Source organism: Otolemur garnettii, unplaced genomic scaffold (assembly GCF_000181295.1).
Source record: "Otolemur garnettii isolate 467f Iridium unplaced genomic scaffold, OtoGar3 scaffold00341, whole genome shotgun sequence".
NCBI classification, from domain to species: Eukaryota; Metazoa; Chordata; class Mammalia; order Primates; family Galagidae; genus Otolemur; species Otolemur garnettii.
The window spans coordinates 7,500-30,535 of record NW_003852736.1 but is presented as its reverse complement, the minus strand read 5'-3'; the positions used below and the strand labels follow the sequence as shown (position 1 = coordinate 30,535).

Below are 23,036 nucleotides of genomic sequence, written 5' to 3'. Positions count from 1 at the left end.
CCCGTCTTTGACTTCATAGATTCTGATTCCAACCAGTTTTTCTTCCTTTGTTCAGGAGCCTCTGACCAGGGTTGCTACCAGTCGGCCATCTTCCCAGAATCCCCCTAAACGTCCAATTTCATAGAAAAATACCTTTCATATGCTTTTTGTCTGCTTGCTTTTAAAACTGCTTTCACTTTTCAGGCTAATTTAATTAACATCAAGTATAAGTTTATAATAAATTACTATGACATCCCCCTTTTCCTTTCTTTTCTATTTTTTATTTGTTTGTTTCTTTGTTTTTTCCTACTGTGTTACCCTTGGTAGAGTGCTGTGGCATCACAGCTCACAGCAACCTCCAGCTCCTGGGCTTAGGCTATTCTCTTGCCTCAGCCTCCGGAGTAGCTGGGGCTACAAGTGCCCGACACTACACCTGGCTATTTTTTGTTGCAGTGTGACCGAGGCTGAGTTCAAACCCACCACCCTTGTTATATGAGGCCGGCACACTACTCACTGAGCCATAGGTGCCACCCTGAAAAAAACCCTTTTTCAAAACCCAGATTCTGTATGTCTCCCTTCCTGACCTGCCTGTTGGCCATTCTCTATTCCTTGAGTGTACCACAAAAATAAGACAAAATCTTGCACAAGAGCTAAACTTGACTTTTCTCAATTCTGTCTGTAATAAGGTTGGGAAACTAGTGAGTTCACTGCGATGTAAAAGTCTTCAGTGCTTCAGTTCTACATATCTCTCCATCATTAGATAATAATTCAGCCTTACTTTTATTTGGTATAGACAGCATGAGTGTTGGGAATTTCCCCCATTCTGTATCTTCATCATTGTAAACTTACACAAAGATTCAAGGTACTTTGTTTTATGGCTTAAATCTGCACTTTCCAAATCCTGATGTATTTTACTGTGTGCTAAGTGAACTAAGACTTTCCCTGAAATCCAATTTATGATCATACAAATGAGAAGATAGCCTTTATAAGAGACAAAGACATATTCTTATTCTGTTGCCTGTATTACACATTGATTAGATTATTTCTAAGTCTGAAAGGAAGGTGAATACTGACTGGATTCATTGTGGAGCCTACAGTTAAAGCTGTTAATTGATGTTCCATGACAACAGGAAACACTATGGATTCTTTGTTCCTACCCAATACCTTTCATGTATCTACGTATCTTGTTGACCAGACCTCATATGGCCTAAATTGGAGGAGTTTTCTTTTGGTCCCTTTCATTTTTCTCAGGATTATTAATGTTATATTCAAGGAAGTTCAAGTTTAGTTACTCATAATATTGAATTGAACTAGCTGGAAATCATGATCTTGTTGCTTTATTTTGTAAATGACCTGATGATGTTTGGTTTGGTCTAGTAGTTATCAATTTTTTGTAGCCTCAGGAAATCTTTATTCAGTGTTTCTTCATTGGATATTTGTGTAGGTCTCAAATGGTGGTGAGAAGATAGCCAAGATGAAGGGAATCTCAATGGGTCAGGGTGGGCATTCTCAGCTGAGGGAGGAATATAAAAATAGGTGTCAGGCTGAGGAACAGCAGTGCATAGTTGGAGAAATTGCAGTTGTGTTACTTTTTCTCCAACAAGACAAAGAATGGGAGCAGATGAAGCTGGCCAGGTTGGCAAGGCCAAGTTGGGAAGGGCACAGTGCTGTGCTGAGGAATTTCTGCCTCCTTTCCTTTCCCAGGAGCCGTGCTGCAGTATGTCTTTACACTGACATCTATATACATCACTCAGGCAACTGTGTGCAGGGGGACATGAACACTACTGGAACAAGGAAATCAAGTTGGGGGGTGCAGCGGAGCTAAGGAAACAGGTGATTAGGACCTTAGGTTAGATGATAGAAATGGAGCAGAAAGGCTGGATTTGAATAGTATTTCTAGAGATGGGCAGACCTGTTTGATTTGGTGGTCCCATAAGTCTGGGGAAAGAAGAAATGATTGCTAGGTCTGGTGACTGCATTGGCAGCTGGGACAGATAAATTAGGAGAAGTAGCAGGAGATCGGTCCTTTAATTCAGCAGTGTTGGCTTGGAGCCTGTGGCTGAAATGGGTAAGGCACCAACCACATATACCTAAGGTGGCGAGTTCGAATCCAGCCCAGGCCTGCCAAACAACAATGACAGCTACAACCAAAAAATAGCTGGACGTTGCGGTGGGCGCCTGTGGTCCCAACTACTTGGGAGGCTGAGGCAGGAGACTCGCTTGAGCCCAGGAGTTGGAGGTTGCTGTGAGCTGTGATGCCATAACACTCTACCCAGGTGGACACCTTAAGCCTCTTTCTCAAAAAAAAATCTGCAGTGTTTGTGGAGGTCCTTCCTGCAAGGACCGAGGAGAGGGAAAATGGTAAATGAGGTATAGAAGGGATGGAGTTGAGGGCCTGGTGACATCTCTGTGTGTAAAGTCTGCATGTGTGTGATAAGTAGAACTTTGAAGTTTTCAGGAGAGGTGTGGGCCAAAAAAAGTAGCTCACAGGTGGTTGAAACAGTGAGAGTGAATTTATCTCCCCAGCTAATGTATATTTCTTTCAAGAAGTGCAACACAAAGGGGAAGACAGGAGCAAGTATTGTAACAGTCAGCAATAGTGTTTTATACACTTAAAATTTTGTGAAGAGGATGGATTTCATGCAATGTGTTCTTACAATAAAATATATTTTTTTAAAACAGAGTAATACAAAGAAAAACAGGTATATAGCCTCAAGAGACGTGAGGAAATGGGAAGAAATTATTGCTTTCAGGAAATGAAATAATTAGAGGAAAAGATAATAGTTTAAAAGCTTTGAATTGTTTCTAACAGGGAAAGGGAGGAAATAAAGCATTGTGATGAGAAGGAGAATGCGGGGCTTCAGGACTATGTGGAGAGATACCCCAAAGACACATTCTTGTTTAATGTGCTTAAGGCTGACTTTTAGGAGAGTGTTGGGAAGCCTTGAAAACCAGAGGCATTGTAGTGGTGCATATTGAAACCCTGTGACTTTTCTCTTAAAAACATTCCAGAATCATTTTCCTCCTATTGAATCAACTAGGCACTTGATGTAAGAAAAAGAATACTCTAGCTTGGAAATTCTTGACTGAGCTCGACTGGCCAGCAAGGAACCTCTCAGCTCCTGGCTCTAGCTGGCCTCCTTATAACTTCAGTGAGAAGAAAGAGGGGTATTGGGGGGGGGCGGTGTGGCTTCAGTAAGAAAAGAGGTAGTTGGTGAGAGGAGAGCAGTTTATGCTAAGCGTCTCAGTTTCTAACCACTTAACATGCTTTTGAGACTCTCCACTTCTTTCCAAAAGCATAATAAAAATTTTTCTTTACTTCACAATAAATTGAGGAGGCAGGATTTTGGCCCAAATTCAATTCCATTTATTTTTAAGATGTGGATGATGTTCTGAAGATAATTATTTCCAGCTTTGGATATGCTTTTCATGTGATTTCCCTAATGAAAGATACAAAAATACATAGCAGGGAAGATATATTTGGAGAAGACTCACATGAACATGTGGGATGAAAATCAAGCAGAAATAATGTATGCCAAAGAAGTTTGTAAACTCAGGCAGCGTCTGTGGCTCTGTGGGTAGGGCGCTGGCCCCATATACCGAGGGTGGTGGGTTCAAACCAGGCCCTGGACAAACTGAAACAAAAAAATAGCCAGGCATTGTGGCAGGCGCCTATAGTCCCAGCTACTTGGGAGGCTGAGGCAAGAGAATCACCTCAGCCTAGGAGTTGGAGATTGCTATGAGCTGTGACCACGGCACTCTGACAAGGGTGATAAACTGAAATTCTATCTCTACAAAAAAAAAGAAAAGAAAAAAAAGAAGTTTATAAACTCTAAAGAGGGACATACATATATGGAATTATTTTCAGAAAAAATGAGCGCTCACATAACATTTGTAAGAGGTTCTTGGGCGACATTTGCAACTCCCCTAAGCTTTGATTTACTCCTCTGTGTGGAAATAATGGTATACCTCATATGTGTAGATTTCCAGAATTGCATGAGTTGATAGGTAAGCTGTTTACTTTTTACTGTGCAGGGCTGATTTATTGAATTCATTATTATTATTATTATTTTACATATGTTATAAATTAAGATTTTAATTAATGTGCTAATTTTGTTTAATTTTTTTCTTTTTTCTTTTTCTTTTTTTTTTTTTGCAGTCTTTGGCTGGGGCTGGGGTTGAACCTACCACCTCTGGCATATGGGGCTGGCTCCCTACTCCTTTGAGCTACAGGCACCTCCCTGTGTTTAATTTTTAATTAGATTATGTTAACAAAATCGAATTCCTTGTTTACAAAGCTCAGAAATATTAGTATACTATATTAACTGTTGTTTTCCTTTCTTTTATTTATTTATTATTTTTTAAATTTCAGATTAATATGAGGGTACAAGTGATTAGGGTACAATGACTGCACTTGTTAGATAAAGTCCCTGTTGTAGATGTGCCCCACCCTCAGGAGGTTTGCCACACACCCTTACAGTGTGCCCATTAAAGGGGAGAACACTGGTCTCCCTCCTTCCTTCTCTCTTCTCCCTCCCTCTTCCCACCTCCCCCCACCTTGAATTGAATTGAGTTTTTCCCTTGTGTGGGTGTGGATTAGCTCCTTCTAGTGGCTTCATATTAGTATCAAGCACATTGGATACTTGCTTTTCCATTCCTGTGATACTTTGTAAGAAGGTGTTTCTACTCCATCCAGGTTAATACAAAAGATGTAAAGTCTCCATCTTTCTGTGGCTAGTTTTCCATGCTATTCATATACCACACTTGATTAACCCATTCGTAGGTTGATGTGTGCTTAGGTTTTTTTAGCATCTTAATGATTATAAAATTAAGCTGGGACAAACAATCTAATGAAAATGTCCTTATGATAGAATGATCTTTTTTCTTCTGTGTAGATACCTTGTAACAGGATTGCAGGATCAAATGGAAAATCTGTTTTGAGTTCTTTGAGGATTCTCCTAACTTCTTTCCAAAGAAAGATCCCACCAACAGTGTAGAAGTGTTCCCTTTTCTCCACACCCATGCCAGCATCTGAAGCTTTGGGACTTTGTGATGTGGGCCATTCTCATCATGGTTAGGAGATGCCTCAAGGTGTTTTGTTTTGTTTTGTTTTGAGACAGAGTCTCCCTATATTGCACTGGTAGAGTGCTATGACATCACAGCTCACAGCAGCCTCAAAATCTTGCGCTTAAGCGATTCTCTTGCCTTAGCCTCCTGGGTAGCTGGGACTACAGACACCCACCACAATGCCTGGCTGTTTTTTTTTTCTTGTTGTTGTTGTTGCTGTTGTCATTGTTGTTTAGCAGGCCTGGGCCAGGCACAAACCTGCCACCTGTGTATGTGGCTGGCGTGCTATCCACTGAGATTCGGGTGCCACCTCAAAGTGGTTTTGTTTGCATTTCTCTGTGAGGATTAGGGATGTTGGGCACTTTTTTATGGGTCTACTGGCTATTCCTCACTCTTCTTCAGAGAAGATTCTGTTCATGTCTCTTGCCCACTGATAGACGGAACTGTTTGCTGTTTTTTGTTGATTAATTTGAGTTCTCTGTAGATTCTACTTATCAAGACTTTGTCAGATTTCTAACATGCGAAAGTCTTTTTCCATTCTTCAGGTTGTCTTTTTGCTTTAATTGTTGTGTCCTTAGTGGTGCAGAAGCTTTTCAGCTTAATTAAGTCCCACTTGTTTATTTTTGTTGTTGTTACAACTGAAGCTGTATTGCTGCTGAATTCTTCTTCATAAAAGCACAGAAATAGAGACATAGACATACGGAGAAGAATAGAAAACCTAGAGACGAAACCAGCCTCCTATTGCTATGCGATCTTTGATAAACCAAACAAAAGAATAACACTGGGGAAAAGAATCCCCATTCCATATAGGGTGCTGGGAGAACTGGATAACCACTTGTCAAAGACTGAAACTAGAACCCCATCTTTCAACACATAAAAAAATTGACTCATGATGGATAAAATATTTAAATCTAAGATATGAAATCATAAAAATCCTAGAAGAAAGTATGGGAAAAAGTCTTGAAGAGGTAGGCATAGGGAAAGATTTTATGAAGAAGCCTACAAGGCTTCCTCAATGGGAGGCCAGCCTCCACAGCCCCAGGTTCTTGGCTGGCCCTATAGCTTCAAATTTGCTTACCTGCCAGGCTCACCCTTAAGTCTCAGATTTCAAGCCTGTCCTAACACTGGGCCATTTCCCACAACTCCAGGTTCCAGGCTGGTCCCACAGCCCCAGATTTCATGTCCTCAGGACTGAGGGCGATGCCAACCCAAGACAATTGGACCCTGGCCCATTTCAATGGCCTCAGACTTCAAACTTCCCCCAGCATCAGACTGGTCTCTATAGAGCCTAGACTCCCATGTCAACACCCATGGATCTAGCCTCCAGATCCAACCCAGCACCTTGCCACTTTTGTCAGAAAACTTCTACAATGAGGGATCTCAGAACACATTTGGGAAGCACTAATTTAATGTATGGTAGAAACCATCATAGAATATTTGATGTGACTGTTATACCACTGATGTGAAAAAACAGACTTAAGCCTTTAAAGTTTGAACTATCAGTCATCTGTATTTTTATTTCTTGATTTTTGAGACACAGCTTCAAGCTGTTACCTGGGGTTGTATGCTGTGGCATCATAGCTCACAGCAACCTCCATCTCCTGGGCTCAAGTGATTCTCCTTCCTCTGCCTCCCAAGTAGCTGGGATTACAGGTGCCTGACACAACGCTGGGCTATATTTTTTTGGTTGCAATGGTCATTGTTTTTTGGCAGGCCTGGGCTGGATTTGAACCCACCATCTCAGGTGTATGTGGATGGCACATTGGCCGCATGAGCCACAGGGACCGAGCCGCAAGTGTCTTTTTGATATCATGACTTCTCCTCCTTTGGATAGATAACCAGTATTTGGATTGCTAGATTTAACAGTAAGTCAACATTAGTTCTTTGCAGAATCTACATCCTGTTTTCCATGCAAGTTGCACAGTCCTACCAACAGTCTATAAGCATTACTTTTCACCATATTCATACCAACACCTATTTTTTGATTTTGAAATAATAGCCACTCTTATAGGGGCAAGGTGGTATCTCAGTGTGGTTTTAATTTGCATTTCCCTTAGGATTAGTGATGTTTAGTATTTTTTTCAGGTTTACTGGCAATGTTTCTGACTTCTTTTGAAAACATTCTGTTCAACTCGTTTGCCCACTTTTTAATGAGGTTATCTGATATTTTATTACTGATATCTTTGAATTCTTATAGATTTCGGATATTAGTCCTGTGATGGATACATAGTTTGTGAATATTGTCTCTCTTTCTCTTGTCTGTCTGCTTTGTTGTTTGTTTCTCTTGCTGTGCAGAAACGTTTTAGTTTAACTAAGTCTTATTTATTTATTTTTGTTTTGTTGTATTTGCTTTTGGGGTCTTAGTTATATATTCTTTGCCTGGGCCAGTGTGCACAACAGGCTTTCCTATGTTTTCATCTAGAATTTTTATGGTATCAGGTCTTGCATTGAAATGTTGAATTCATCTTGACTTAATTTTTGTGTCTGATGAGAGATAGGGATCCAGTTTCTTTCTTCTGTAGGTGACTCCTCCAGTTTTCCCAGCACCATTTATGGAATAGGGGGTCCTGTCCCCAGTGTATGTTTCTGGCTGCTCTGTCAATGTTCAGTTGATTGAAGGTGTTGGGTTTTATTTCAGAATTGTCTATCCTAGCCCAGTGATCTATTCTATTTCAGTACCAAGCTATTTTGCACAATGTAGCCTTGTGGCATAATTTGAAGTCAAGTGATGTGATGCTTCCAAATTTGTTCTTCTTGCTTAGGATTGCTGTGGGTATTCGGGCTCTGCTTTGATTCCACATGAAATTTAGAATTGTTTCTTCTAATGCTATGAAAAATAAAACTGATATTTTGATGGAAATTGCCTTGAATCTGTAAAGTATTTTGGGCAGCATGGACATTTTGACAATATTGATTCTTCCAGTCCGTGAGTATAGGATGTTTTTTTATTTGTTTGTGTCATCAACAATTTCTTTCATCAATGTCTAATAGCCCTCCTTACAGAGATCTTTCACCTCCATGGGTAAGTAGATTCCTGGGTACTTGTTTTGTTTTGTTTTTGTTTTTGTAGGCATTGTAAATGGTAATGAATTCTTTATTTGATTCTTTGGTTGTTATTAGTGTGTAGAAATGCTACTGTTTTGAATCATTAATTTTGTATCCTGAGACTTTACTGAATTTATTTATCAATTCTAAAAATCTTGGGCCATGCCTGTGGCTCAAGGAGTAGGGTTCTGGCCCCATATACCAGAGGTGGTGGGTTCCAACCCAGCCACAGCCAAAAACTGCAAAGAAAAAAGAAAGAAGTGGTTAATTCTAAAAAATCTTTAGAATAATCATTACGATTTTCTAGATACAAGATCATATCAGCAGTAAACAAGTATACTTTAACCTCCTATCTCTTGATTTGTATATCTTTTAATATTTTCTCTCCCCTGACTGCTCTGGGGGACTTCTGGTACTGTGTGTCTGGAACTGGTAACAGTGGGCATACTTGTCATGTTCCAGCTCTTAGGGGGATATTGGCTTGTTCCAGTTCTTTGCACATATTGAACCATTCATGCATCCCCTGGATGAAACTCATATAGACGTGGTGAATTATCTTTTCACCACGTCTGTTGAATTCAGTTGTGCTGTTGAATTCAGTTTCCTAGTATTTTCTTGAGAATGTTTGCATCTGTGTTCATAAGGAATATTAGTTTCTAGTTTCCTTTTTCTGTTGTGCCCTTTCCTGACTTTGGTGTCAGGGTGATTGTGGTCTCATGTAATGAGTTAGGAAGGATTCCCTGTTATGATATTGTCTCAGTAAAATAGGTGTCAAGTCTTCTTTGTATGTCTGGTGCAGTTTGACTTTGAATGCATCTGGCCTGGGGATTTTTTGTTGGTAGATTTTTTTTTTTGCAGCTTTTGGCAGAGGCTGGGTTTGAACCCACCACCTCTGGTATATGGGGCAGTGCCCAACTCCTGTGAGCCACAGGCGCTGCCCTTGGTAGATATTATTTATTACCATTTCAATCTTGCTACTTGTTATTGGTCGGTTTAGGATTTTTGTTTTATCTTGATTAGTCTTAGGAGGTCATGTGTTTTCAAACTTTTGTCCATTTTCTATAGGTTTTCCAGTTTGTGTGCATAAAGGTTCTCATAGTAGTCATTGATGATCTTTTGTTGTTCTGTGGTATCAGTTGTAATGTCTCCTTTTCTCCTTTTTCATTTGATTGAGCTTCTTTGAGTCCTTTCTCTTCTATTTCATGTTAATCTAACCATTGGTCTATCAATTTTATTTATCTTTTGAAAGAACCAACTTTTTCTTTCATTGATCCTTGTATGGTTTTTTTTTTTTTTTGGTTTCCATTTATTTAGTTCTGCTCTGAGCTTCATTTCTTTTCTTCCACTAGCTTTGGGTTTGATTTGTTCTTAATTTTCTGTTCTTTGAAGTATGACAATTTGTCATCTGTCTGTATCATGTAAGCATTTAAGAGTATGAACTTCCCTATAACAGTGCTTTTTGCTAGACCCCATAAATTTAAGAAGCTCAAGTCCTCTTTTATATAAAGTTAGAAAAGGTTTTTGATTTCTGTCTTATTTTTATTTTGAACCACAGATCATTCAGCAGAACGTTGTTCAATTTCCATGACTTTGTGTAAATTTGACAGTACCTCTTGGAATTGATTTCTAGTTTCCTTTAACTGTGGTCTGAGAAAGTATATAGTATTGTTTTGATTTTCCTGAATTTGCTAAGTCCTCTTTTATGTTATAACATGTGATCTATCTTGGACAATGTCCCATATACTGCTGAGAGGAATATATATTCTGTAGTTTGGGGGCAGAATTTTCTGTAAATATCTTTTAGCCCAATTTGTTCCACTGTCCTGTATGTCCAGTGTTTCTTTGTTGATTTTTCTGCCTTAATTATCTATCTCCTGAAGGTAGAGTATTGAAATCTACTTTTTATTTCCTTGATTATGTCTAGTAGAATTTGTTCCATGAATCTGGATATTTCGGTGTGAGATAGGATTGTTACATGTTCTCATTTAATTGCTCCCTTTATCATTATATAATGACCATTTTTGTGTTTTTTAACCATTTTGTTATAAAGTCTATATTATTTAATATAAGCATAGGCACCACTGCTTGCTTTTGGCTTTCATTTGCTTGGAATATTTTTTCCAGTCCTTTAGCTTGAGTGTATGGGAGTTCTTGAAATGTAGATGGATTCTGTGGAGACAGTGTATCATTGCTTTCTTTCCATTCACTCAATCTATATCTTCTAAGTAGAGCACCATGCCAGTTCAAGTTCAGCATTAGTAATGATATATGAGATACAGTTGTATTCATCATGTTGAATTAATACTTTGTTGTGTTTTCCTCATTGTGCTTTTATTGTGTTTTATTGCTTTTATTGTGTTTTATAGGAGCTTTGAACTTAAACTTTTGGCTGTTTTTACACAGGTGGGTATCAAGTATTCTGTTCCACATAGAGCACTCTTTTGAGCTTTTCCTTTAGCGAAGTTCTAGTTGTGACCAATTCTCTTAGCGTCTGTTTGTCCGGGAAAGGCTTCATTTCTCCTCCATTCATGAAATTTAGTCTTAGAAGATACAAAATGTGGGGATGATTATTATTATGTTTAAGAATACTAATAAGAGGGTGGCACCCATAGCTCAATGGGTAGGGCAATGGTCACATACACAAAAAATGGTGAATTCGAACACAGTCCAGGACTGCTATAACAACAATGGCAACTGCAACAAAAGAAAATAGCCAGGTGTTCTGTTGGGCACCTGTGGTCCCAGATACATGGGAGGCTGAGGCAAGAGAATTGCTTAAGCCCAAGAGTTTGAGGTTACTGTGTGCTGTGACTCCACAGCACCCTACCCAGCTTGAGACTCAGTCTCATGAAAAGAAAAAAAGACTGATAAGAGGACCCCAATCCTCTCTGACTTTTAAGGTCTCTACTGAGAAATCTTCTGTTTGTCTGATGAGTTTTCCTGTGTGGTTGCTTTTGTCTTGCATTGTGTAGGATTTTCTCCTTCAGTGTGACTTTGGCCAGACTGAAGATTACGTGTTTTGGTGATGTCCTATTTACTATGAATCTCTCAGATGTTTGAATGACATCTGGTGTCTAGAAATCTAAATGTCTGGTAATAGCAAAGAAGTTTTTCATAATTATTCCCTCAAATATTTTTTGGTGCTTTTTGCTTTTTCTTCTTCTCCCTCTGAATACCTATGATTCCTACATAAGCTCCTTTTACATAGTCCTATATTTCTCTGATTGATTATTCAATTTTTTTGACTGTCTGAATTAATGCAACAGCCTTCTCTTCAAGCTCTGAAATTCCTTCTCTTGCTTGTTAAAGCTTTCTACTATATTTTGACATTCCCTAAGTGACTCTTTCATTTCTTTAAGTTCTTTTGTTTCTTCTTTTTATGTTGTATATCTCTTTTGAGAATTTTTCATTCATGTCCTGATTTTTTTTTTACTTCTTTGTTTTGGTTTTCTATTTTCTTGTCAATCCCATTCATCTTGTTTGCTATTCCTATCCTAAATTATGTATCTGACAGTTCATCAATATGTTTAGGTTGGGGTCCATTACTGAGTACCTATCATGATCCTTTGGGGAATTGGAACAGCTTGTTTTTTATTCTTGCCAGACTTCTTATGCTGGTTCCTTCCCACCTGAAACTTCTTCTCTTAGCTCAAGACAGATATGTTTGCAGTGTGTCTGTTCTCTTCTTGGAATTCTTGTGTTTAGTACAAAGAAGGAGAGGTCCCAGGATGCCACTCTGTGTCCTACTTTGGAAGATTGATCTGTCAGGAGAGGTGCAGATGCACTGAGGGCCCATAATGCAGCTGTTCTCCTGTGTCATCCTATTCTCTTGTGGTTTTCACAGTCTGTGCTGGTCCTGGGGGTTCTTTGTGTGGAGTGATGGGTTGGTCTCCATTCTTCTCTTGGTATTGGTCATGTCACTCTCCACAGATGTGAGTGGCATGGAAGTTTGCTCTACCCTGCTATGGCGCCACAGGAATAGGAGTGGTATTTTGCTGAAGCTATTTAGACAATGACCATGGGGCTATGGTTATGGGCATTAACTCTGCCCAAGTTCAGGTGTTGTGGCAGCATGCAGCAGGAGGAAGCTGAGGCAGGCAGGGCCACAGTGGTGGCGGGGACTGTGGACACAAGTGGTTCTCGGGGTGGGGAGGCCACTGAGATATGTAGAAGATGGGTATATTTCTTTTTCATATTATAAGATCACAATCTCCTTCAAGGATAATAGTAGTATAAATTGTGAGTATAATCATAGTTAGTTATTTCAATCTTCATTTGTAATACAAAACTATATTTGTAGCTTTGATTTACAACTTGTCTTAACCTTTGGTAATTGTCAGCAAGATATAGCTGTCTATTCATAGCATGGTAGACTGACAAAAGGGGGCCTCTGATGGGCACAAGGCCCACCTGATTGCTTGTGGGCACAGCAAGCAGCCACAAGTTCCAGGACTTGTAAGGATGACCAGGTGAGATTTGTTCCTTTGTTCACACAAGTGAACAAAACGTGAGTCTCACTGTTGGCATGTTAGCCTTCACAGTCTACTCTCAACACAGCAGCCAGAGGAGCCCTGTTCCAATAGGAATCAGATCATTGTCACTCTGCCCATTCACTGATTCCTTTGTGTTCTCCTTTGACCCAGAGTAAAGAAAAAGTCTTCACAATGGCCTGAAAATCCTTTCTGGATCTCACCCATCCCCTTCTCTTTCTACAACACACCAGGTACACTCCCTCCTAAGGTCCTTGGCTTTTTCTCTCATCTCTGCCTAGAACTCATTTCCCCCAGATTTCTTAGGGTGTTTTCACTCATCCTCAACAAGTCACTTCTGAGAAGTCACCTTCTCAGCTTGTTTGAAACAAAATGTAATTGGAATCCTCCTGCCCACATATACACATAGTTAGATTCTTTATTCTCTGCTATAGTTTTCCCATAGTGCTTTACCACTACTTAACATTTTATAGCACTTTTCTTCATTGTTTTATTTACAGTCTGTTTTGCCTAGTAAAATCTAAGATCCAAGACAGCACTAATTTCTGCCTTGCATGTGTTTGTTTTGTTTTCTTTTCTTTTCTTTTTCTTGAGACAGAGTCTCACTTTGTCACCCTCAGTAAGGCACTGTGGCATCACTACTCGCAGCAATATCCAGCTCTTGGGCTTAGGTGATTCTCTTGCCTCAGCGTCCTCAGTAGCTGTGACCATAGACGCCTACCACAATGCCTGGCTGTATTTTTGCTGCAGTTCGGCCGGGGTCTGGTTTGAACCCGCCAATCCAGGTATATGGGGGTGGTGCCTTACTCACTGAGCCACAGGCACCGCCCATCCTGTATGTGTTTTTCACTGGTCTAATTTAAGCTCTGGTATTATAATTTGGGGCATAGCCAAGGTGAGCCATTCATACTGGGTTTCCATAACAGTTCCAGTTATGCTGTTGTCCTGGCATGATTATCAATGTACCCCCTTCATTGTCCAAAATGTTGCCTGGTTAATTTATGATCACCATACATATGCTCAGTAAATATATTTTTTTTCCATTTAAAGGATGTTCCCTCAGGATAGAAAGCTTTCTCTAGGGAGCTCGACCAGTTGCCTGACAGCACCTTCAAGAAATTCAAAAGGAAATCGACTCTTTTCTGATGAAGATGAGAGACAATTAAATACAAGGTCACCTAAAAGAAACCAGAGGGTGTCAGTGGTTCCACAGATATTTACAGCAACAATGTCCACACCAGATGAAGCATCACAGAAGATTGGTTTTCGATTACATCATCTACTCAAGCTTCCCCAAGCACATAAATGGTGTCTATATGAGTGGTTCTATTCAAGTATAGATAAACCACTTTTTGAAGGCGATAATGACTTCTGTCTATGTCTAAAACAATCTTTCCCTAGTTTGAAAACAAGAATGTTAACAAGAGTAGAATGGGGAAAAATCAGGCGGCTTATGGGAAAACCACGGAGATGTTCTTCTGCATATTTTGAGGAAGAGAGATCAGCATTACAACAGAAACGGCAGCAAATAAGGCTGTTACAACAGAGGAAAGTCGCAGATGTTTCACAATTTGAAGATCTCCCAGATGAAATTCCTTTGCCTCTGGCTATTGGAACCAAAGTTACAGCACGATTACATCATGCTTATGGTGGTCTCTTCACTGGACAAATAGTTGCTGTGGATACTCTCAATGCTACTTATACAGTAACTTTTGACAGGACTGAGCTTGGAACCCATACTATCCCTGACTATGAAGTTCTTAGTAACGAACCTCATGAGACAATGCCAATTGCTGCCTTTGTACAAACAGAGCAGCCTTCTCAGTGTTTTATGACCCCTCCACAGTTACCTGATACTCTTCCTCTCCAGTCACTGATTACAGATAATGATCCTTTATCAGGACAATCAGCTTGGACAAGTAATATTTCTGGCTCTGACACTGACACATCAGGTGCTATTCCTGTAGAATTTCTTATCTATGTGACTAAATTATCAAAAATTCTCAGGATTAAAAAGGAGCTTATTGAGGCATTAAGGGAAATGAACACAGAAGCAGAAAGACTGAAATCATATTCCATGCCCCTTGGCACTGAATTTCAGAGGAAATATGCGACAATTGTTCTAGAGCTTGAACAGCTGAACAAGGACCTCAGCAAAGTTTGGCCTAAAGTTCAACAGTATTGCTATGAGCTTGCTCCAGATCAGGGCCTCCAGCCTGCAGATCAGCCAACAGATAGGAGACGAAGGTGTGAGGAAAAAGCACAGGAAATAGTTCGCCTTGCAAATTCCGCAACAGGACAACCCCTTATTGAAAATGAAAATCTGACAAGCTTAATCTCCAGGCTTACAGCTATTTTATTGCAAATTAAGTGTCTAGCAGATGGAGGACACCTGAATGCCTTTGAATTCAAATCACTTACAGATTCATTAAATGATATCAAGAGTACAATAGATGCTTCTAATATCAGTTGCTTTCAGAATAATGTAGAAAGCCAAGTTGCATATATTCAGAGTGGCCTGAGCCAGATGCGAATCGCACATGACCCCGCAGCAGATAACACCAACAGAAACTGAATACCAGATTTCTTTATTTCAACTGCACAGGGGCGTTGTTTTGGAGAACTGTTTTTCCTTTATATAGGCTTCCAACACCAAATAACCTAACTGATGGAAAACAAGGGAAATTTCTCTCCAAATGAGGCATTTTAATATTCTGTACTGCTTCTTAAACCAGCATTGCTGACCAGCATATTTATTTTTCAGTTATTATTCAGATGCTGCAGCATTGCTTATGTTACATATGTTAATTAGTAAGTATTTTTAAGCTGAAAATGTCTAAACATAATTTCGTGGAAAAATACATTCACCATTTTTTTTAACGTGCATGAAGTCAACCTAACACATGCAGACAGCTACTCAGTCTTCAAAGCATAACATTGTAAGGTATGGGAAGTCTGAGTTTTAAGGAAGCCAGTGAAATGTAGATGGCAATAAGCACTTTACAATTATATGTGACATACACCTGCAATGTGACATGGTTCCACATATCATTTTATAATAATATTTTAATTTCTCATAATTTATATAAGAGAAAACTTTGTATTTGTCTGTTGAAAGAAAATGAAGGAGCAGGAAAAATATTACTGCAAGATGCTAAATTTCCGCAAGTGGATTTGGCAAATCTTTTCCCGTAGATTCAGGTGAAAAGTGCTATTGTTATGAGATTTATTTTTTAAAAAAGTTTTTTTGGTTTATTTGCACAACTTTTAAATCAGATTACTGATTAAAATGCAATAGTACACAATTTATAAAAGATAAAGTATTTTATAAGGAAAACAAAATGCTGTGAAATGCAGAAGAAAGGTTTCTGATTCTTGTGGCTTTTTTTCTTTTTTTTTTTTTTAAGGTAAACCCTACCTCAAATATTAATCTTATAAAAAGTATATATTTGTACTATTTTGTTTGTTTAAAAAAGAATACTATAAAGTCACAATATGATAAGTTGTTTTCAGATTTGGAGTTTAAGATATAGCTCTAGAGGTAATTTTGATTTTTTCAGATGTGTCCTAAAATGAGCCCTTTTTTATGTTAATGTATAATAAAACTGAAGCAAGATTATTTTACTTTTGAAATTTTTGTATAGTTTATAAATGCTTCTGTATTCTTTGTTGGTGTTGTGCCAATGCAAAACTTTAGTGGAGAGTTTATATTTAGCTAAACTCTTATGTTAATTAAGAAATGCATAAATCTTTTATTCTTATTATTTGTAATTATTCGGAAGTGGAGAACAATGTAACCTAAAAATGTGTTCCCTCATATTAATGTGAAATACAAAACCAGAAATAAAGTGTGTAACTGAAATCGGAAATATCTGTGATTAAAAAAAAAAAAAGGTCTAAGTAAAATCAAAAATATCTGTGATCAAAATAAATAAAAACTCCTTTCAACTATTTTCTTAAGAGGTTCCAATCAGGGAAAATAACAAATATTTTTCTTGGCAGTATTGACCTCCACTTTTTCTTTTTTTCTTCTTTTAAAACAGAGGTATTTATTGAGTGACTCAGAACCCAAACCAATAAGTCTTTTATGACTGAACCATGGACACAAGACGTATCCTCACAAAGGGATACAAAAAGATGTAGCCCTTCTAAGATCCAGAGCCACTACCAAAGATAGCCAAAAGATTACTCTCCTCCCAACCTTGAGCTGGCAACAGTCAGTACATTAGCCCCTCAAAGAAGGAACAGCCATATTTGTGTCTGGTCTTATTTTTCAGGCCTCTAACCTGAAGGTGGCCACTTACAAATGCATAAAGTCAAGCAAGTTATCAGGACAAAGAATGATACAAACAAGACAGCATTAGCTGTCCCCTAGGAGGGGAAATATCAATAATGAGTGGGTACCTCAAACCAAATTTACATAGAGTCACCATCCAAACAAGTGCTTTATTCTTTTTCCAATCTAAATTTGGAAAGGAAGGAAGGGCCAGGTTTGGTGGCTCACACCTGTAATCCTAGCACTCTGGGAGGCCAAGGATGGTGGATTGCTTGAGCTCAGGAGTTTGAGACCAGCCTGAGCAAAAGTGAGACTCCCATCTGTACTAAAAATAGAAAAACTGAGGCAAGAGGATCCCTTGAGCCCAAGAGTTGGAGGTTGCTGTGAGCTATAATGCCATGGCACTCTACCCAGGGTAAAAGCTTGAGACTCTGTCTCAAAAAATAAAGAAAGAAAAGAAAAGAAAATATAATAAAATCACACACAGTGAAAAGAAATTTAGAAAGGAAGGGACAAATGCAAATTGCCACCTTCTCTCAACCAAGCACTACACGCAGAGATGTAAGAGAACTGGCACTGGTTAAAAATTCTTACCTTTCACTGGGTTTTCATTGTTCCAGGATCTCATCTTCAGGCTACTGAGCAAGTGGATTTTGTCAGCTATTCCATCTGGGTCTCAAAAACTATAAGAAGGAAAAAGTGATAACTTCTCACCATTCCAAGGTGCATTCATACCCATACCTCAGAGCATTCCCAGGGGTAGATGGTGGCTGTTGCCCATGCTGAAGTTGTAGATACGGTTGCTGAAGGGCCTGCTCTGGCCATTCCTCAAGGAGAAAGGGTTATTATAGGAAGATTTCTGGTGGCTGCTATTACTGGCCCTGTTATTTTCCTGGGAAGAATCCATGTCTCCAAGACAGAGTCACTAGGGGGAGGTACTACTGGAGAGCAGCTGGGCCCCCTGAACTCTTATGTGACAACTGCCAGGGTCAATTCTCTGTGTGCCTCCACTGCTTTTGCTGAAGGTACTGAGACTTACTGAAGAAGGGGTTGAGGCCATGAGTGGAGCTGGGCATGCATACTCCTGGAGACTAGTGCCTTTGGCCGTTGCATAAAGAGTACAGGCTCTTTCCTCAGGTGTCTCCCCCACTCCAGACCTCAGTCTTGCAGAAAGCCCTTCTGATTCTCATCTCCCTATAGCCTCTTAGGAGCTGCTGCAGCCCTCAGAACGACAATGTAACTGCCCATTACCAGAAAGTTTCTCAGAGTTTGGATCCAGCATCTGGTAATTGTCTTTTTTCTGGGTGGTCATGTTTCTGAAGCATGCCAACTGATGGATGGCCTTTCAGCTAGCCAGCCTTCAAGTGTTAGTAAACAGGGAAATTGTTGGCCATAGACTGGCATGAACGTGAGCTTGCACTTGGACAAACTCTGGATGGCTGCGGCAAGGAGCGCCAAGTATGAGTAAGGCAGCTACGCTATCTTCATGTGGTCTTGCTTTCCCTCCCTGGGGAACTAGTGCTGTGGGAGCTAGAGATGCACCCGGAAGCTACAGATGAAGTCAAAAGTACTAGCAGTGCCAGTAGCACTGGCATGGAGTAGTCCTCCAATCAGAAGGGGGCGCTAGTGGCTGACGGGGCTTTTGGGCACGCAATGACGTGGTCTTGCGGTAGTTGGTGAGAATTCGCTTCATCGCGTGAAGGAGCGTGATCTGGTAGTTGTCCAAGGACAATGGCCACTCAGGAGTACAGAGAGCACAAGACAAGGTTGAAGGCCGTCAGCGGCAACAGCGCAGCCCTGGTGAGGGGATGGCTGGGCTCAGCAGAGCTAGTGGTGACCACTAGCGTGAGAGCATCCCTTTGGGGTAGGGGGGACCTTGCCACTCTGCCTTTTAAAACTTTGTTATGCTGCTTGCATTTACCCTCATAAATAGGCCAAATTTGACTGGAAATTTGAGCAAAAGACATTCTATGAAATGTCACCAATCAGTATAGAAAACCACATTTTAACCTTTCAAAACGTTTTTTAAAGATTGAAAAAATAGGGCGGCATATTTGGCTCAAAAGAGGGCACTGGCCTCATATACTGGAGGTGGAGGGTTCAAACTCAGCTCCTTTTTGGCCAGAGCTGGTGTTGCTTTTGAACCTGTCACCTCCAGCATATGGGCCCGGCGCCCTACTTCTTTGAGCTACAGGTGCCGCCCTGAATATGTTTTTTAAAGATAAAAAAACAATCTAATTGTCAAAAGCTAATAGATATTTTTATTATTTATTATTTATTTTGAGATAGAGTCTCAAGCTATCACCCTGGGTAGAGTGGTATGGTGTGACAGTTCACAGCAACCTCAAATTCTGGGCTCAAGTGATTCTTTGCATCAGCCTCCCAAGTAGCTTGGAATATAGGTGCATGTCACAACGCCTGATAATTTTTGTTGTAGTTGTCATTGTTGTTTTAGCTGCCCAGGCCGAGTTCGAACCCACCAGCCTCGTTGTATGTGGTCAGTGCCCTATCCACTGAGCTACAGGCACCTCCAAATAGATATTTTTACCTTTATTATTTTTTATTGTTGGGGATTCACTGAGGGTAAAAGAAACCAGACTACACTGATGCATTTGTTAAGTAAAGTCCCTCTTATGTTTGTGTCTTGCACCAAAAGATGTGTCACACATAGAGAGCTCCCTCCCCGCTTCCCATTCTCTGCTCTTCCTTTCCCCCACCCCCAACCTCCTTCTCTATCTCTGCTCTCCCCTTCCCCCACCCACACTATGTACGAGGTCATTAATTGTCCTCATATCAAAATTGAGTACATAGGATTGATGCTTCTCCATTCTTGTGATGCTTTACTAAGAATAATGTGCTCCACTTCCATCTAGGTTAATATAAAGGGTGTAGAGTCTCCATCTTTTTAATGGCTGAATAGTATTCCATGTGATACATACACCACAGCTTGTTAATCCATTCCTGTGTTGGTGGGGATTTTTGAGCCTGTTTCCACATTTTGACAATTATAAATTGAGCTGTGATAAACAGTCTACTGTGAGTGTCCTTGTGGTGAAAGGATTTTTTTCCTTCTGAGTAGATGCCCAGTACTGGGATTGCAGGATCAAATGGGAGGTCTAGTTTGAGTTATTTTAGAGTTCTCCATACTTTCTTCCAAAAAGGTTGTATTAGTTTGCAGTCCCACCAGCAGTGTAAAAGTGTTCCTTCCTTTCTCTCCACGTCCATGCCAGCATCTTCAGTTTTGAGATTTTGTGATGTGGGCCATTCTCTCGTTGGGGTTAGATGATATCTCAGGTTGGTTTTGATTTGCATTTCTCTATTTATTAGGGACAATGAGCATTTTTTCATATGTTTGGTAGCCATTTGTCTCCTTTAGAGAAGGTTCTATTAATGTCTTTTGCCCATTAATGTATGAGATTGTTGGCTTTTTTCATGTGGATAAATTTGAGTTCCCTATGGATCCTAGTTATCAATCTTTTGTCTGATTCAAAATATGCAAAAATCCTTTCCCATTGTTTGGGTTGTCTATTTGCTTTGGTTGTTATCTCCTTAGCTGTTACAGAAGCTTTTCAGGTTAATTAAGTCCCACTTGTTTATTTTTGTTGTTGTAATCGCTGCAAAAGTGTTCTTAATAAAGTCTTTCCCCAGGCTGCTATCAAGTGTTTTTATTATGCTTTTTTTGAGGATTTTTATTGTTTCATGCCTTAAATTTAGGTCTTTTATCCATCTTGAATCAATTTTTGTGAGTGGAGAAAGGTGCGGGTCCAGTTTCAGTTTTTTACATGTGGATATCCAGTTCTCCCACCACCATTTATTGAATAGAGATTCTTTCCCCCAGTCTGTGTTCTTCTTTGGTTCATCAAAGACTAGGTGGCTGTAAGGTGTTAGTTTCATTTCCTGGTTCTGTATTTGATTCCAAATGTCTATATCTCTATTTTCTGTGCCAGAAATCTCTCTCCCTGTCTCCCTGAGTCTCTGAAGGGATATTTCTGGGGAGTGCCCACAAGCCAGAAATACTTGGAGTTTTCTCTCCCCAATCTCACTGCTCCTGGTTGCAAGGAAGCTGTTACTAAGCTGCGTTCTAGCACTGCCCTGTCCCAAATAGATATTTTTAAATACATCCCCAGGTTCCATATCTCCAAAGCAAAATATGTGTGCGGAAGTGGAGGGTGGAACAAAGCCTTTGATTTTGTTGTCCAGATATGATGAAATGGGGGGGGGTTGTTTGTTTTGTTCTGTTGTGTTTTGTTTTCTTTTTTGGAGAGACAGAGTCTCACTCTATTGCCCTCGGTAGAATGCCCTGGCATCACACAGCTCACAACAACCTCGAACTCCTGCGCCTAGGCTATTCTCCCGCCTCAGCCTCCCAAGGAGCCAGGAGTACAGGAGACCTCCATAACGACCAGCTATATTTTTGTTGCAATTTGACCAGAGCTGGGTTTGAGCCCGCCACACTAGGTATATGGGGCTGGCAACCTGAGCCACAGGCGCTGCCCGATGATGAATATTTGTTAATCCAACATTACCGCCAAAGGTTGTGCCAGGACTCCCCTGTGAACAAACCTCATAGTCCTGCCCACATCTTGATTTCTTTACACAGTGTGGAAATCAAGGAGCTAGAGAGAATCCTAGAAGAGCCTGAGGAAGATAACAGGTGAGTGTTCATTCTAATTTGTCATTGATATGCAGAGTGCAAACACTAACCTATAGAAAAATGCCAGGAATCTTTAGTCATTCCATGTCTAATTGTTTTCTAAAGTAGTCTATTTATCTATATTGACAGATTTACTTACTTTATCTGAAAGAAGAAAATGGATGCCAAATTGTAACTAATAATTCATATTTATGTGTGAAAAGAATCATGCTGATAGTGGTATCTGATGTGTTGCATGTATTTCAGAGTCTTAGATTTTATTTGTGAGAATAAAATTGAAATAACAAGCAATGCCATTTACTTTTATGATTAGGTGATTTGTACATGAGTTCAGCCATCTACATTATGTTGTATCTTAAAGAATTTTTAGGCTCGGCACCTGTGGCTCAACCGGCTAGGGCACCAGCCACGTACACCTAGGTTGGCAGGTTTGAATTCCCAGCCTGGACCCGCCAAGCAACAATGACGGCTGCAACCAAAGAAATAGCCGGGCATTGTGGCGGGCGCCTGTGGTCCCAGCTACTTGGGAGGCGGAGGCAGGAGACTCACTTAAGCCCAGGAGTTGGAGGTTGCTGTGAGCCTTGATGCCACGGCACTCTACCCAGGGGGACAGCTTGAGGCTCTGTCTCAAAAAAAAAAAAAAAAAAAAGAATTTTTAAAAGAAGGCTCATTGGTTTATTCCTATTTGGGAACAAATGAGTGATAATTCAGTTGTCAACCATCACTTGAAAAAAATGCCATGTAAAACTAGCATCCAATTGTAGAAGAGGAGAAAGGCTAATGAAAATTCACAATGACTTCAGAGAGGACAGAGTAGTAAAAATGGTATTGTATAGTGTCAAGATAATGACAATCATTGAACTTTTGCTTTTCTATTACATTTTTTATATCACAGGTCCCTTGGTTTAAAAAACCTTTCCACGTGATCGTTTGTAACTCACACTGTACTTGCTTCTGACAAATGCCACTAGGAATATCTTTAGAGTAGCTGTTAATCAAGTTTGTTACATGGAAGTACTTACATCTCTCTCTTTCTCTTTTTTTTTTTTTTTTTGTCTTTTTTGAGGTCTCACTCTGTCGCCCTTGGTAGAGTGCTACAGCATCATAGGTCATAGCAACCTCGATTCTTGGACTTGAGCAATCTTCTTGCCTCAGCCTCCCCAGTACCTGGAACTACAGGTATGTGCACCACACCCAGGGCTACTATTTCTATTTTTAGTAGAGACAGTCTTCCTCTTGTTCAGGCTGGTCTCAGACTCCTAGGCCAAAGCAATCCTCATGCCTTGACCTCTGAGAGTGCCAGGATTACAGGCATGAGTCATTAGACAACAGAGTGTGTTTGAGACCAGTACCTTCAAGGAACATAACACTTCAAGGTGAAAAAAGTGAACTTCCATTCATCCATTGCTTCCTGCTGCCACTGCCTACCTCCTAGCCCTTAATACCTGTGACTGATGCCATAGCTCTTTATCTGGTTGGCTCCCCTTTAGTCTCTTTCTTACTCTCCGGTAAATCCTCTGTAGTG

General features: G+C 40.0%; 1 pseudogene; it reads left to right on the top strand.

The window, feature by feature from the left end:
- The window catches only part of LOC100942996, a 27,988-nt pseudogene extending 12,832 nt beyond the window's left edge, over nucleotides 1–15,156 (top strand).
- The last annotated feature ends 7,880 nt before the right edge of the window (nucleotides 15,157–23,036 follow it).